This window comes from Lichenostomus cassidix, chromosome 3, assembly GCF_008360975.1.
Source record: "Lichenostomus cassidix isolate B80296 chromosome 3, HeHo_3.0, whole genome shotgun sequence".
NCBI lineage: Eukaryota > Metazoa > Chordata > Aves > Passeriformes > Meliphagidae > Lichenostomus > Lichenostomus cassidix.
In genome coordinates, this window is record NC_139483.1 from 6,112,566 (window position 1) to 6,129,453 (window position 16,888).

Here is a 16,888-nt window from a genome sequence, read left to right on the forward strand (position 1 = left end):
AGCACTCAAAGAAAACTTTATTTTTCATATTTTATTCCATAATTGCTTTTACCCATGTTTACAGTGGAAAGATCTGCTGGCAAAAGAGAAACTCAGCACCTGAGTCTTTTCTATTTGGTCCAGTAGATGCAGGCTCTTAAGACTGACAGATTTAATCTTAACCTTATTTTAGGATCTGGATATTATCTTTTTAGGCACGACTTTTACTGCTGTTTTAAGATCTTTTCTCTACTCCCTTGTACAACTATGCAGCTTATTACACAGCTCTCACATTGCAACCATTTTATGACCAGGGGACACACTGTCATATTGCATTGATTAAAATACCCCCAGTCCATACAACATTGCTTTTTTACACACACACATTCCAAATGAAATCCCAGGGAAGGTAAACGAATTCAGAAAACAGCTAGTTAGTTTACCATAAATACTTACCCACCAAATGAGAAGAATGGAGGATAAATGTGCATATTCCCTTTATTTGAGCTTCTTTTGGTAGTTTTAAAAATCTGTGACATTCTTTAAAACTTTGTCTGCAAAACAGCCTTTTACAGTGCTCATTTCCAGCACAAGATACCACATCACAGACATCATAAAGATAGATACTTGGGCATGGATCATATTATTGCAGCTCTTTGCACACTTTCTCCTATGATCCTTCTACTTCCATCCCCACTCAGGCCAGTAATTAGTCCCCTCTGTAAGATCTGCCAGCCTTTTCCAAATTGTGCAATAAGCAGCCTGCTTCCTGCACAGTTGAGCAGGGCAGTCAGGATGGGCTGAGCCATGGATCTGCTGGGTTTGGACTGCTCGCTCACAACACAGGGACTGCTGGTTACCCCATTTGTCACCAGCACCACAGGGTCCTCTCTGCTCCTGCTCATCACATCGTGGTGTGATAAAATAGCTAATTATAAAATCAATCATTAACAGCTCTGTAAAGTCAGAGGAAATACTATCATGCAGGCTGCTGAGATTTTCCATAACTACCCACAGCTGGAAGCAAGAGGTTGGAAAATGCTGTCCAGTCTTACTGGTGACACTCTCTCTAACCAGCAGTTAATGAAAGACTGCAGGATCTATCACAGGATCCTTCTGTCATCTATGCATGTGCTGTGATAAAAAATGCTATCTTAACAACGTTTATTTAATACTACCAGTAGCTCTGCCATTTTCTGGGCACTGCAATAAAACAGTAGTAGAAGCAGTAGAAGTAATAATAATAATAATAAGCCAAATACCCAGGAGCAAACAAAAGTTTGACTTGGTAGAAATATTTTTCAAGTAACTACTCAGCTGGACTTAGATAATGGAACTCATCTTGGATTAAGTTCTGCATTTGTTTTTCAGATTGATAAATGCGGAAAGGAAATCTAAGACATTCAATGTAATTTTTTAAAATAAAAATCTGCATGTCATCACCTCTTCTTCATATCTGCAGAGCCAACACAACATTACCTGAATATTCCCAAAAATTATTAACACAAACACAATTGTGTAAAAACTGTTTTTCAGAGCATAACAAAGACTTTTGCCCTCTTTTAGCCCACATGAAACTGGCTTTACTGTTCAGCGAGCCATATCTAAGAGTGCAATAAAAATACCCTTGTATATCCACAATACTTAATTTTCACTAAGTTTTATGCTGAAATAACCCATTTTTAAAGGATTGTAAAGCAACATGTTTCTAAAGTCACGTCTCAAATGCTCTGGCATGTCCTTTTGAAAAGCTAGTGGAATGAAGACAAGATCTGAAAGCAGTACAGAATGATGGCACCATTTGGAACCACAACAAAATTATTTCTATCTTCATTCTTGTTTAAAAAAAAAAAAGAGAAAAAAGAAAAAAAAAGCCTAAGAGCTGAGTATGGATTAAATATAGTAATTCAAATCTGGCTGAGAAGCTGCGAACTTTTATGCCAAGTTCTAGCCTGAAATGAATTTAAATGGCCACAAGTAAAAAATCCACAAAGGGGAGATTGCAATGAAATCCTGGCAGGGAAATAAAAATAGCATCATAAGCAAATAGCGCAACCTTAAAAAGGGAAGCAGAGAAAGCAGAAACTGGGAAATATTCTCAAACTTCTGTTGAAAAGAACTAGAAAAAAAATAGGACAGCAGAGCTGGGGTCACTGTGGAAAACTAAGTGATGGCGTTTGTTTTGGTATTCAAAATACAGCAGTGAGGTCAAACAGTGAGGGGTGGCCTGAGAGCTGCGAAAGTATTTAGAGCAACTCCAAGGCCTGCATGGCCCTTGCTCCACTCTGGCCACGACTCAATCAACTTCCTAGTATTTTACTTGTAAAATACTTTACAAATACCTGCGCAGTTCTAAAATGTAACTTGTAATGCAACCCTGTATTCCTACAGACTGGCAGTGTAATACATATATATACTTTTTCATTATTTTTTTCTGTGCTCACTGTACCTACAGAGTTCCTTATCCCAACAATTAACAATGGCTTTACAAGGGATTAGTGAGACTTAGAGAAGGTTTGGGGAAGGAGCTGGTGATCCCTTTGCAGAGAGAGGACCTCTGCCCATGGCAGACACAATATTTAAGGTACAATAATGCACAACAGTCAGTGTATTTCCCAAGCCAAGGCCATTGGCTGCAGGAATGGTGGTCATTATCATACCAACAGGCTCAGGGCAAAAAGGACTGGGAACCCATCTGATGATTGGTAGCTGTCACGGAGCATTTTATCTTTACTGGGTAACAGGGTGAGTAAAACACCTTGTTTTTCTATATAACAACTCTTTAGATGGTCTTTGCTGTATTGCTCTTGCTACAAATGGGCAGCAAAGGTAATACTGTACATTCTGTGGCATTTGAGGACCTCCTAGAAATGATTAAGTAGGGAGACATCGGGAGGTGGTGCTCTTAATACAAAAAGGAAAAAAATAGAAGCCATGGAGACTTTCTGGAGTCTTCAGCACAATTCCTGAGTGATGTGGTGCCTAAAATTCCTCAAATACCCCATGGGAATTGTGGGGCACCAGGTCCTTCCTGGGTAGCTGACAGGCTTGGCACTACAGCTCAGCCTCCTGCATCCACCCTCCCCTGGCACTTCCACCAGAGCCTTGGGAAGCTGGGATCTGAGAGGATCAGGTGTGAAAGGGATTTATGGACATTGATGAAGTGCACTGAGGTCTTTTTCAAGTAGCACTGACAGGAAATACACTGATATTTCCAAATAGAGAAACTTGCTGCCAAAACAGGACCGCAGGTGGAACATGCTAACACTTCCTGTAGACTTCCTATAATAAAACCCTATTTCCTGACAGGGGATCCCCGAATAATAACAATAATAATAGCAGTAGTAGAAGATAATAACATGCATGCATGCTCTTTTGTCGAGCTTGAATTTTGAGAAAATGCAGTGAAGAAACTTAAGGCTGTAAGTTTCCATCCGTCTCTCCCCTGCACACAGCATCCTTCCCGCTGGAGCGGGCGATGCCTTTGGCAGCGCTGTCTTCTCCCGGGGAGCGCCTGGCTCCGCGGGAGGTGATGCGGCCGCTGCCCCCGGCCCCGCCTGGCCCGGCAGCCAAGGCAGGAGAACAGCCGCAACCCCCAAACCTGCGGGAACAACTTCCTGTCCTTTATGCCTCCCACCGCCCACCCATAGCGATATATTCAAAGATAAATATCTAGATCTAAATATAAATATTTGTAAAACCAGCAGTTGATAAATGCAGCTAGTAAATAACCACCCTTTAAAAAAACAAACCAAAAAAAAACAAAGAAAGAAAAGAAAAACACCCCACACAAGCCATAATGATGATGATGATGATGACGGGAGGGGGGAGAAATAAATAAATAAAAGCGAGCGAGAGCCGGCGAGGGAGAGGGAGGCAGGTTCAATTATCTAAACAAAGAAATCATGGCGGAGTGTTTACATTTGGCAGCCCAAAGCCTCTTGGATTACGGAGCCCCCCCCAAACCCAAGCGGCCCCCCCCGGCCCCCCGCAGTCGCGGCTCGCCGGAGCCCGCACGCCGACACCTCGCCGCGGCCCGGGTAAGTGCGGAGCTTGCGGCGGCCGGACCCGGGCGGGCGCTGGGGCGGGGGCGAGCGGCTCCCCCCGCCCGATGCGTGTCTGTGTCTGTCTGTGTGTGTCTGTGTCGCGGGGGGGGGGGACACGAGCTGCGCTCGCCGCCGCGCCGGCCAGGGGCCGCCTGTCCCCGTGCCCGTCCCTGTCCCCGTGCCCGTCCCCGCCCCGGGGTCACGGCGCCCGGCGCTGACTGGCGGCTCCGCCCCCGCGGCCGTCCCCCGCGCCCCCCGCCCGCCGCCGCCGTGCCCCGCCGGGCGCAGGGAACTGCCCGCCCGGGCGCGGGGGGGGGCTGCGCCGCCGTGCTCGCACCATCGCGGGGATCCGCTCGTGGGGAGCGAGAGGCCCCGGAATGGGCAGGGGGGAGACGCGGGGAGGGTGGCGGGGGCGGCTCGATGCGGCTCCTTCTCCCGGTGTCCGAGAGCCGCAGCGCAGAGCGAACGTGGGCACCGGCGGAGGCGGTCGGGAGCTGGCAGCAGCGCAGAACCCCTTTCCCCAAAACACCCTCACCCCCAAACGTGCTAGCTGCCAAATACCCTTGACCCAATGTCCTCTCCCCCACATGCTTTTACCCTGCAAATGCTCTTATCCCCCAAGTGCCATCAGCCTCCGACACCCTCACCTTAATGGTCCTTGCCCTTGCTTCCAAACATCCTTGCCCCCAAGGCTTTTGTTCCAGTCACCCTCTCTCCCTAACGCCCTTGTCTGCAAACAGCTTCACCCCCAACCAGCACCAACCCCGATCTTCCTGCACTAAAACATCTGCACTCCTATCATTTTACCCCCCAAAACCCTCTTGCTCCCAACCTCCCTCAATCAAGTAATGGGTTTCGCTGCTTTTGGTGCTGCTCATAACTATGTTCCACGTCCTACCCCCACCCCCAAAACAGCCAGAAAGATGCCTGGGTTCCTCCCCCTGCTAACACCAGCCCCCAGTCTGCTAATCTGACACTGCCCCCGCCATAGGCCACTGCTGTAAAATGTGGAAATGACCCTTTCAAGCAAACAGCAAATGTTGCTCCTATGCATCCATCAAAAAGTCCCCTGGCCCCAGACACATCTCAGTGCTAGAAAGCTGTAAAACTAATTTGGCACCTCTGCCCTTCTGGCTGTGGCTAAGGGGCAGTGGCCTCCCCCTGGTTTTGTGACCCAAACACACTGGCTGTGAGTCCTGCTGTAGTGCACTTATCCCTATACTGGAATGTTTGGGAGATGCATGTATTGCTTCCAGGGCTTTGCAGCTGTTTTGTCAGGGTGGAGGCTGGCAGCAGAAGAACCAGCAAAATGACTGCTGAGGTAGTAGGGTGCAGGGTCTGGGGAAGACACATGGTTGGTTCCAGGCTTTTCTGTTGCAGTGCTGAACCTACAAATGTTGCTGAGGCTGTGCTCCTACCTGTCCCAAATTCAAAGTGCATTGAGCTATGTGAGATTGAGAGAGGTAGCAAAGATACATCTTTATTAGCTCTTCGAACTGTTTGACTTAAAAAGTTGGTGGAGGTCAAATTCATGAATGAAAGAAAAATGCTCTATATTGTACAGTTATGAGGCAGTGTAAGTGAAAAAGGGTTCAGGACTGGGGTTTGAGACATCCACTTTTTATGCTTATCTGTGGGAGTGGATTTTAGAGTTGTGAGTTGTGTGATGGTGAGAAGCCTGTGTTCATATCAATGCAGTGGTGGTGCACTGAGAGAGTGAGTGAAACAGAAATGGGTGGAGGTGCTTATGGGTGCTACAGCTGGGTGCGTTTGTCCAGCGACTGTGGCTTTGGTTCTCAGTGTGTGTATCCCTTTGCTAAGTCGGGGGGCACTGAGGAGGGTCAGTAGCCTGACCAAGGTCTGTGGCTGGCCCTTGATGTCTGTCTTCCATTCCCAGGTATTGTGGTGACATGTTGCATGACAAGGGTACAAAACACAGGGTAGAGCCAAATGTCAAACCATGCAAAATTTTGGCTCTGAAGACATCAGCGAAGAAAGTTACGTTTCCATTGCTTAGAAGGTCATTACTCAAAATCTCTTGTATCCTTTCCTCTCGTTATTCCCTCCTCAGTGCAGCTACATTCCCCTACATCGACATTCTGGCCAGGCTTTTCTGGGTTTGTACATTCTGCAGATAAAAGGCCTATTGAGAAAATTTCCCCATGCACTTCGATCTTTTGCCACTTTACTTACTAGAGTCTCTGAAGGTCTGAGGCTGTTTTCTCAAGGAAAGCTCTTAATTTGAGTGGCCTGTTAACTGTTAATTGCTGTTCCGTTCTGTTCTGGCTATTTGCTTGAGTACCATGTCAAACCTGCTGTTCTGATCTGGAGGCTACATTGATGATCTGCTCTGATCTCTAAACTGATGTTTCTTTCTACTGTGCTATTGAAGACCAAGGTAATATTTCTCTTCTTAATGCATACTGACATTGCCTTAGATTTAAGGATTTTGTTGAACAAGGTGTCCCACTTGAAACCGTTTATACAAAAATCTCAATTTTATGGCCGCTAAAAAAAAAGAGACAAAAAAAAATAAACCAGGCTGCCCTGAGACATAGCATTGAAATAATTTTGTTTCTGTTTCTGCAGTATATGTTTGGAGGAGAAATACACCTAAAGCTGGGCAAAACAATGAGGAGTTGATGGTTAGGTAGTTAACAGAGTTAACTCCTGTTTATCAAACTGCAAACATCAGTGTGTTCACTGTAAGCAGAGCTTGAACTTGCAGTGTGTGCTCCTAGGCTGACTGGAAGTTTGGAGAAGGATGTATTATCTGTCTTGAGGTCTGTGTACTGAGTGCAACAGTGGCAGTGCCAGAGAAATTCCATCCCTAGAAACAATTTCGTTCATTTATTGTGAAGTTAAGTTCTGTTTTCTAGTAACTGTAAAATCAATGCTGTGTTTTGGCTGTTTGACCACGACAGTCACACCGAAATGATAAAACAATCTTGGTGGAATGGATATCATCATGTCTCAGGCTGAGGAGAGCATTACTGGGGCTGACTCTCTTGTGGTGAGTGTTTGTAGGTTTTTGATTAATGAGAGTTCATTCAGGTATTGAGAGAAGAAGAGACCTCTCAAATGATGCTGAATCTGTTTCCTCAGTATGTAATAGAATGAAACTCTGGGGCTGTTGCTGGACAGTAAGATATTCTGACATGAATATATATTTCAGAGCTCTGCACAAAATGAGGATTTCATGCATAGGCAACACAGTGTGACAAGTCATATCCTGTGTGACCTTGCGCTTACAGTATAAAGTTGTGTAATAATATATTCTTCTAAATTAATACACAAAATAAATAGAACATACCTCATTTTTATGCTAATAATGATATTTTTCAATTCTAAGCACCTTTTATGCTGAGACCTCAAAGTAAATTACAGGTAGGAATAAACCAAGCTTCACAACAGCATTGTGAATTTTTGTATTATCGTTCAGAGACTAGTTGAAAGGTATCATTAATAATTACCATTATTTAATTTTCTGTTAATTATTACCTGATTTGCCTACTCTCTGATACTGTTCTCCCTCCTAATACGTTGACAATAAAATATCATCTTATGAAATGGAAAAAAAAAGTAATTTCAGCCACGGGAATGGACAGATCTGTCAGGGCTAAGAGGGAAAATAATACTGACTGATTCCTGAAGGAATTAGCAGGGAATTTTGCCAGTAGGATGTATTTTATGTGGCTGGAACAAAAAGTAAATTTGGGATCACTCTGATGTGTGGTTCATCCTGTGATGTAACTGTAGGTGAAAGGCTGATGAGACTGTACAAAGACGTTAGCTGAGGGAACAAAAGAAACCCAAACTGTTTTGTTTAATTTGAATCACAAAAGATAGGATTTGTTTAATTCATGTCTCCCAGGATAGGGTTTCCAAAAGGGGGATTACTGGCTTAGTTCTACTGCCAGGGGTGAAAATGCCATTTACTCCAAGGAGAGCAGATTTAGGCCACTGACAAGTGCTTTTGCAATCCTGTCCTTTATATTTGTAAAGTGGGAGTGAAATCTTGCATTCCTGATACTCAAGTGTGTGTTTCTTATAAACTTCAGCACAGGATTTGATTCTTTGACATACCCCTGTATGTGGAGATAGAGTAGCATTTCTGGGATGAGAACCCAGCTTGCAATGTTCTTCAGTAGCTTTTTCTTCATCAATGGCAGTGAGGGTGTGTGGGGAGGCAATTAGTACAGAATTTGCTCTAACTTATTAATGCATATTTACAACCTTAATTCCAGTTTAACAGAATGTTTTGTGGTGGAACGTTTACAGAAAGAGCATGTGAAAAAATTATCACTGCATGTATTAAGCACAAAGAAAGCATCCCTATACTGCTGTGTAGGAGCAACTAACAAAACAGAACATATTACAAGAAACTATCTTTTTCATTAAGTCTGCACAAAATGAGGATTTAACGCATGGGCAGCACAGCCAGTCCCAGCGGTTTAGTGCCCATAATCCCACCTTGAAAATGGCTTCACAATAATAATTACTGCAACAAAATGGACACTGCTTCCCATTTTGGCAGGTCTACTTCACACATAACTAATTGCAGACACACAAGGCAAGGTCTATATTTTCCCCTCTACCTAGTTCCAGAGATCTCCCCAAAAGATTTCCAGTCTCCAACAGACAACCTCCCACTTGGCATTGTTTTGCCACACTAAGGCAGAGCATGTGGGGCAGCCCTCCTTGCTTTGGCATGTACAAACCACCCCTGGACATTAAGGTGCTATGACATGAATATATATTTGTGAGGTTTGCACACAATGAGGATTTCACGCATAGGCAGCACAGTGTGACGAGTAGTATCCAGCATGACCTTGCAAATGTAGGCTGAGCTCCAGAATAAACAGCTCAGAAGAGCAAGGACTATGGCAGATTCCCAGGTTCTGGAAGGAAATCGCAGTGTTTGTTTCCAAGCCTGCAGAGACTCTTCCTACAAGTTCTTATAACTTACCTGCTTTACACAGGTGGTGAAGTACCCAGAGAACAACAATTTCCAGCTACTGTTAGAAAGCCAGGCTTGTTACTACAGAAAATCCATGGTCAGTGGAACTCATCACAGAGAACTGAAAATCCTCATCATGGCTGGAGATTTCATAGCTCCTGTGTTCCAGATGTGGATTGTTGGTTCTCATTGTGACGGCACCCACATTTATCACTTGTTCAGGCTGTTCTTTTCTCCTATACATTTTCTTGCCAGCTTTTTTCTCCTACTAAATGAATGATAGATTGGGATGAAACAATTTTTTCTACCTTTCTGAAATAAACTGTGACCTTTTTAAAGTTGAAAATAACATATATGTTTGTGGTACATATATGGAGATAAGAAAGTCTCTTCCCACACATCGTTTTCTCACAGTTGAAAACAACCTGGTGCAATCTGGGCCCTTCTCAGAGCTGTCTTTGAGTAGGGGCTGCCAGACTCTGGGTAGGGGGCAGGACATTCTTGTTCAGGAGAACTGATATGAAATAGGGTTTTGAAATACACATTATTTAGACTGTGTCAAAGATCCATATGATTGAGGTGGTTTTTTGTTTGGGATTTTTTGTGAGGTTTTTTTTGGTTTTGGGGTTTTTTTTTTGTTGTTTTGTTTTGTTTAGGGTGGGGTTTTTTGGGTTTTTGTTGGGGGTTTTTTTGGGTTTTTTTAGGGGGTTTTTTTGAGTTCTGTGTTGTTAAAATTTCAGTGGGTTTCATTGGTTTTTTAGGCATAAAACTGAGTCTACAGCTGTGGACTTATGGTCAGTTCTGGAGCAAAAAGCCCTGTAGAAACCATCCAAGAAAGGATGTGGACAGTCCATTTTCCTTTCTCAAAGGCAGGATAGCTGTGCAATTATTGGTGGAAGTTTGTTCACTCTGTTCTTAGAAACCTTCTGCCACAAAGATTTTGCGGTCTTCCAGGGCACCCCATTGACCTAAATCTCCCTTGACATATTGAGTTTCATTACCACTTGTTCTATCTAAATTGGACATAAAGAGGAGTCTGTTCACTCCTTTCTGTCTTCTCATGTATCCAAAGAACTTCACTGTGTCCCTGCCAGTCATCCCCTCTCAGGCCTGAGCCATGCCAGGTTCCCACCCTGTTCCTCAGAGGTCAAGTTCCAGCCTTGCACTGGTTAGTCCAGACCCATTCCCAGGGGTTGAGCTGACTTTGCTAGACTCAGTCCAACTCCAGCCAATGCCCTGCTATCTCATTAGGATGGGAATTATTTTTGCTTTGTCAGTACTCTTGTTGTTTTCTATTTAGTTTCAGTCCTTAGGGTTTTTTTATTGCATGAGGCTTAGAGACTATGGAGAAAGTAACATCAGTAAAAATGAATAATAAATGTGTCTTACCATGGCACTGTTCCTTATCTGCAAGATATTTTTTTCTTCCCCAGTTTTATCTTCTTCTCTCTCCTTTTCTAGGTGAGGAGATAATTTTAGGTAAATGACAATTCCACTCCTATTTACAATGTAAGGACAGAATTGTTTGCAGTGTAACACAGTCCCATGCTACGTAACTGTCCTATATATTTACAAGAGTAAGTTATTCTGGTTCTGCTTTTTGCTGTGGTCTATTAGGAAAATCATGCCTAAATGTTAGAATTATTGGTAAATAGATGCAGACACAGCAGAACATAAACTCAGTGCATACATTTTGGCCTAAGACCACATTCATTTTGCTTCTGAAAAGCATTCTATAGAGTATAATATATTCGAAAATATTTCTTAAATTGTGAAGTCTTTGAGGTTGGGATATTCATAAATGTTTGCAGAGCACCTAGAATTCATCTCTGATTGGGGCCTATGGGTAATTTAGAAACATAAATATTTAATGGTAATGGTAATTACCCCTTTTTCAGAATAATAATGTCTTTGAAGTTCCATCTTGGATGAGTGAAACCCCCTTAATAAGTTTTCCCCACTACTTTGAAGAATATTTTCTTGTCATTGGAAGCATTTCCGGAATTCATAGTTCTGTATATTACAAAAATGCCATGCTTTATAAATTGCAGAACTGTTTGCTCCAACCTGTCTCCCACTTACGAGGCACAGAAATTGGGGTGCAAGTGGCACCATGGAGTGTGTTCTATGGCTATTCCTACCTTGATGTTTTAGTTGAGATCAAGAAAAATGTTTGCAGGGATCAGGCTCACTTCCAGCACTGGGATTCTCAGTGTGGAGTGATCTCCCAGAGAAGAAAAATGGATTCCTCTGTGATTAAACTACACCAGGAGCACATACTTGGGAGTGTTTCTTCCCTTGGACCAGACCAGAACATGCAGAGTTACTTCAAATGACTGATGAAAACTTGACAGAATATTGACTATATGATACCCACTTCCAAATGGCTGCCATGATGTATTGACAGCAGCACTGGCAAATAAATAATACATATTTTTAAAATTTCCGTAATTACATGTTTACCCAATAGGCCAGAACAGCTCTGTCCCAAGGAGCTGTTGCAGTCTGAGTAAATAATACATGTTTTAAAGTCCATAATTACATATTTAAACGATAGACTATCGAGGAAATAATGCACATTTTAAAAAGTCCATAATTACATATTTACATGATAGTCTGTAAATTCTGTAATTACTTATTTACACAATAGACCATAGCAGCTGTTACAGTCTATTATGGTAACTCTCATAGAATTATATTATGGATTTTTTTATAACTTAAAAAATAAGTATATTTAACCAGAAGATTGTATTGTTAGTCTTAAAAAACCCCTCCATAAACCTCTAAAATAATAGAATATATGCAAAGGTAAAAATTTAGGGTGATACAGAGAAGTGGTGTAGAGAAGTTCTTATCCCTTCAGTGATAGATGTCTTTTGTTAGCATGAGGAGCTTAGGATTTTTCCTTAATTTCAGAATTTCTTTACTTAGGTAGCAGAAGTATAAATATGGAACATTCCATGATTATACTTCCCTTATTGTCATGTAGACATTCAATTTGGATAAGCATTTGGGTTTCTTAAATTCTTCAGTTCCTGTTCTGCTCTTATTAAAATCAGTGATAAAACTCCCATCAACGCTGGTTTCAGAAATCATTTATATTGAGGACAGCACTTACACATCTACTTGAAATCAATGGCACTTAAGCATCTTTTAAAAATAAGCACATACTTAAGGACTCTCATGAATTCTGATGGACCGAAACATATGATTAAATGCTTTCCCGAATTGGGATATGACACCCATGGAAGGAGGATTGGAACCTTCCTCCTCCATGGCTTTACTGATGGGCCACAGGATTTTTGTTGCTTGTGCTGTGGCTTCTCCCCGAGGAGAAGCTTTTTTTAGCGTGTTTAACTCCAGACTTACATGTGTTAGAATTGGTGCTACAGCAAATGTGTTGCTGCTCCTTTGTTCTCTATGGAGAGCCATGAATTGAGAATTCATCCAGTGTTTTCCATCACTTAGCTGCTGAATTTATTCCTCATGTTAAAGACTGGATCAATACACCTAAATGAGACTTCTGTCCATAATTACTACTAAATAGCAGGGCTAAATCAAGCAAGTCAGAATGTGACATTTAGCTCAGCTGGACCTTATGCACTTAGTAAGGAAACAGAGTATGAGAGAAACCTTTGATCCCTACTGTTGGTTTCATTAAAACATTGGAGTTAAGAGAATCTAAGCTGTTGGGAGCCCCATTTAAGCATTGCCATAAACGTGATGAAATATGCAGGTATGTTTTAACGAGGGTTTGAAGGGTGTTCAATTGCTGGTCACACATTTTGACTGAAAGCACCAGTTTAAAGGGCTGAAGGTTTTGTCTTTCCTCACAATGAACAGTATAGCATCAAACTGGGAAAGAAATATGTGGTCAGAAATAAAGAAGACTTTTTGTCAAGTGAAATATGCAGAAATTGACTCTCACAGGGAAAGAAAAGCCTCAACAAGATGCACTTCTGCTATTTTTTGCTATAGATCCTCCCAGGTGTTGTTACTGACAGCAGTGCACACATTTGGCTATTTGGTTAAAGGCCAAAGGGAAAGCAGTATCAATATCTACCCTCTGTTAAAATTCCAAAGGTGATAGTAGAAATTATTAAATAGCAGGAGCCTAATTGTTACCTCTTCCATGATGCTTTTCACCTGTGTAAAACAGATAAATTCCATTTCCTGACTGGTCAGTCTTTGAAACCTGCAAATGAAAGCAAAGGATGTATGGGATTAGAGAAGCAAAAATTAGAGCAATAGCTTCAGGTTATGTAGGTACCATATTTAAATGCTTTATATTTAAAAGCAACTTCCATTTTGCATCCTCCTCAACAAATTCTTGCGTTTGAGAAAAAAAAAAATTAGAAGCCCTCTATCTCCTGTTGGACAGCCCTGTGGCGCTCAGTGGGAATAACCAGTGTTCTTCATGGAAGCACTATCCCTGCAAAACTGTCAAGGTCAGTTGCTGTGTCATTTTTCTACTCTCTTTTCCATTAAAACATACACACATCAATGTTTGCTGGGTTTGTAGCACTTCCAAGCTTTCCACTTGAGCTAACATACAGGAGCTGTCATCTTTTACATGTGCACCCTGTGCCTGTGAGTTACTCACATTCTTTGAAGGTTTTGTGGATCTGCAGCTTTGCACCAGGTGGATGTTGAGAGATTTCCCTTCTCCCAGCCACTCAGATTTGCATGGCATCCACCCTTTCAGGCACAGCAGCTGCCAGGAGTCCTGGGACGTTTTATTGCTAAGGAAAGATTTTGTGTTCATGGAACTGTGGCAGTTCTCTAATAATTCTGACCTCAAGTTGGATTCATCCACAAGTGCACAATATACATTTGCACAAATAAACAAGATGTGTTGCACAATATAAGTTTTATAAGGGAAAGCTTTATGATCACATTCTTTTTGGGCACAAACCAGCTTATTTTATTGTCAAAAATCCCACTGGGGAGCCAGCACAGGGAATATTACATGAAGAAGGCAGGCAGATTCCAGCACATTTTATTTGCCGATAAGCAGGACTTTGCACTTGTAATTTTGTTAATTGCCAGAAATAATTTAAATTCATCAATTATCAATGAGTAATTCTATCTGAAGTGTTTCTAGGAAAAGTTAAAATCCCAGCTGGATTGACACAACACTTTCTCCTTTAGAGATACATAAATTTAGTAGAGTAAGTTGTCTCACATGGCATTTTGGAATGTTCTTGACAAAGTAGATTTGAGGCTAAAGTGGGACTTTATTTCTGTCTTCCTGTATGTGATGGAAGAGGATGTGTCGTTTGAAGGAAGCAGATCCAGACTTTCCTCAGAGGTGCTCAGTGAAAGGGAAAGAGGCAATGGGCATGGGCTGCAATAGGGAAAATTCTGATTAGGTTTTAGTTAGAATTTCTCATGGGGAGGCTGGTCACATGCTGGAACAGATTACCCAGACAGACTGAAATCTCAAACTTGGGCCATTTTTTGCACTGGAATCCTGACTCCCTTTTGTAGGTTGCTGTAGAACAGGTTTTGGCCGTGGTCCCTCACCATCTTGCCCTTGTTCTGCAGAGAGCTTTCAGATTAAAATGTGATGTGCTATATAAAAATAAACTTGTTACTATTACTGGTTTGTGGTGGTCTTCAATTGTGATGGAAGAGCAAGTGATTACATCACTTGGCAGCTATGATGACAAATATATATTTGTCAGAAATAGTTATTTACTTTATATGCACTTGTTAGTTTTCTTTTATTGCTTTTTTTATTATAATGGAACTTGAGGACAGAGACAGATTTCTTCCCTGCAGTGTTAACTACAGTAAGAGGTAGCATTATGGAATGTCATCTATTGCCTCTTAGAATGATAAATATTTCTGAGACAAAACATTGCGAAAACCTATATGTATAAATTCCTCTATCCCAGCTATTAGGATGAAGAGTAAAACTACAGCTTACTATTACTGGGGATTTGTCAGGCATTAAATGACTCCTCTCAGGTAGAGAGCACCTCCTTCCATGCACTTCCCATAGTTTCTTTGCTGTTCTTTAAGTTCTAAATGCCAGCAGTGTCTTTTCTATGCAAGCCAATGTCTTGCATTTGATGTTGCAGAGGAACACTGCAAGAAATGGATGAGCAGCCTTTAAATACTTTTTTCTTGGTCCTTTATAACTTGTTAAATTGAAGAATCTGTGAATGTAACACTGGAGTGGCTGTGCCTCTTCTACAGCAGTCAGGCAAGAAGGCCTATATTGCAGGTGGATAGACTGGGACTTGGAGAAACTAAAGGACCTTCCCAAGGTGCCCTAGGAAGAAGGCAATATAGGTAACATAGAACTGAGGAATTTTGCCTATTTTCCCCCATGCATTAGTCAAGAAAAGATGGTGCAGGCTGGTCAAGATACTTGTTTTCCTTCTGTCTTAAATGTGTTCTGAGAGCTGAACTTGATGAATTTCAGTGGCCATCAAAGCAAGGGAGGTTTGGCTGCAGCTCTAACAAGTGAGAGCAGCGTGGGGAAGTGTTGTGTGGGTGCTCCCAGCTGTGCTAATGGCCTGCAAACCTGACCCCCTCAGTGAACTGCCAGGCCTCTCTAGTTCAAAGAGAAGAAAGGGGAATTGGGCTGTAGTTAGTGCAGTTCATCTGGTTTCTCTTGCATGGAGCCTGGATCCTTTGTTTTAAACGGTGTTGCAAAAAAAGCGAGGAGTGGGCTGAGGTAAGGGCTGACATGACGAGCAGGAAGAGTGTCCTGTGAGGCAGAATGACCATGGTTAAGAACATCCTATAGCAGCACAGCAGAATAGCTCTGGTTCTGCCCCATTGAGTCATTTAAACAATCAAATAAAATTAGATGTGTACGAAAGACCAGAAAAAAAATTAGCGAATTTTTAGATACAGCGGATTCTATTTACATGTAAGAAATGGCTTGAAGCTTGTTCAATATCTACTGCTTTTGCCCAAAGGATGTGCATTTTTTAAATACATCTGAATAACTTTCTGAAATTATAGTGCTTAAATAGTTCTGTGTTTGGTCTTGATTGTTTTATGGCTATGCATCTAAAATAAAAATATCAATACAAATACAGATGCCTTTGATGGTCGTTGCAGTGCATGTTAAGTTCGAGTTGCTCAGGTTTTCAGGAGACATGTCTGAAATTCAGAAAGTCAGACTTTTGAAAATTAGGTCTTTAGATAACCAAAACAAGGATTTTCCTTAAATTTTTATATCCTGTCTTTTGAATACCTGATGTTTACACACACAAAGAAAAATGCTTCACTGTTGTTCTATGGATGCCTCGTTGGGAAAAAAAAAAAAAGGAAGTCTTGTTCTCAGAGATGAAGAGTGCATGGAATTGGTCACTGGTGTCATTGGGGGCTGGGGTATCTGGCACCTGATATATTTTTAATACACTGGGAAATTCTGTGTAAAAGATAAGAAAAAGAGTAACTTATTAAAAGACTCCTTAATATTCCCAAGTCTGTGTTTTCACAAGCTCCAGCCCAGAGTCTTTACACAATCACTCTGAACTTTTAATGACCTCTGGTGCATTTTTTATACCCCCAAACCAGTTTTGTACAAATGTAGCTGTGTATCAAAAATGTGCCTGTGCCGGTGACTGGTTTGAGGTTGAAAATTGGGCATTTCCACATCCTCAGCTATCACATAATTTCACAAATACATTTATATTAAGTCAATAGTATTAGCACTGTAGCTTTTCTGATAGTTCCTGTAATATTTCTGAGTGCTATTATAATAGCTTCTCTATCACCTGCCCCTTTTAATGATTCATAAATTCCTTGATTTCTATGAACAGCAAACTATAATAGCACTATAATCAGGACAGCATGCTAAGGTATAGCAGAAACTTCTGCTGCCTGACTACCTCCAGCTTTCCTTCATTGCCTGACTAAATTGTTCAAAATGAGGTTT

General features: G+C 41.8%; 1 long non-coding RNA gene across 3 annotated transcripts in view; it reads left to right on the forward strand.

The window, feature by feature from the left end:
• The first annotated feature begins 2,693 nt into the window (after positions 1 to 2,693).
• Positions 2,694 to 16,888, forward strand: part of LOC146438945 (uncharacterized) — a 438,604-nt gene continuing 424,409 nt past the window's right edge. For all 3 annotated transcript variants that reach the window (XR_014850582.1, XR_014850584.1, XR_014850583.1), the window contains exon 1: positions 2,694 to 4,019. This is a non-coding gene — a long non-coding RNA (uncharacterized LOC146438945). The remainder of the gene's footprint in view (positions 4,020 to 16,888) is intronic.